The sequence below is a fragment of the Cucurbita moschata genome, unplaced genomic scaffold (genome assembly GCF_002738365.1).
Source record: "Cucurbita moschata cultivar Rifu unplaced genomic scaffold, Cmos_1.0 Cmo_Scf00003, whole genome shotgun sequence".
NCBI classification, from domain to species: Eukaryota; Viridiplantae; Streptophyta; class Magnoliopsida; order Cucurbitales; family Cucurbitaceae; genus Cucurbita; species Cucurbita moschata.
In genome coordinates, this window is record NW_019268519.1 from 193,979 (window position 1) to 194,936 (window position 958).

The following is a 958-nucleotide window of genomic DNA, read 5'->3' on the forward strand; positions in this document are numbered from 1 at the left end:
AAAAAAAAAAAAAAAAAAAAAAAAAAAGAGGGAACTAATTTGTAATTAGACATAAGTTTGAACTAATTTTTTTCTTATATGTATGTATATTTTTAAGCAATGATTTTAGACCTGTGGCCACAAGAGGGAAAACAAATAACGAGTGGCCCTTGTTTTATTTATTCACATATAGGAAGTTTGTGGAGAATTTATAATAATAATTTTATAATATAGTAATGGTAATGGCATTTAACTTCTACGTTTGTAATTTAACATTGGCCAAAAAATAAACATGTGAGCGTATCATTTAAGACCTTACTAATTTCTATTTTATAAATAATTTTAAGATATTGCTTTAGCTCTGGCAACCATTTGTTTTTCCATTCTAACATTTGAAAATAATAAATATTAAAGAATAAGCAAAATAGTCATCCACTCATCTTTAAATTTCAACGGATAAAGCTATAAGATTCTGCGACCAAAAGTTGTTAGATTCGGGTTGCAAATTGCATAAGAAAAGCTATTTGTTTGTTTCTTGTTTTTTTTTTTATTCTCAAAGGACAATGAGCAGCCATCTTTGAAAAATACACATATCTAAACTACATTTTTAAAAATAAGAATAATAATAAATAAAAAAAGAACAATTTTGGACTCCCAACTTTTTTGAAAATTTATAACAATTACGTTTATGCTATTTAAAAATAGTATAAATCTAACTAATTCCATCGGTTTTATTAATTTTTAAATTGTATAAAAATATAAATCGAACTAAAGCTATAAATATAAGAATAAATATACACTAAAATATAAATAAAATCTATAAACAAATTAATGAATTAAATATCGAGAGAAAACAGGGAGGCGAGAGAATAATGCATGTTGGATAATGACAATATTATCTTATACGGATGGGGCCCCACTGTCAAATGTACATCGTTAATAGAGAGATTAATTAATGCATGTTGGAAATAGACCAATT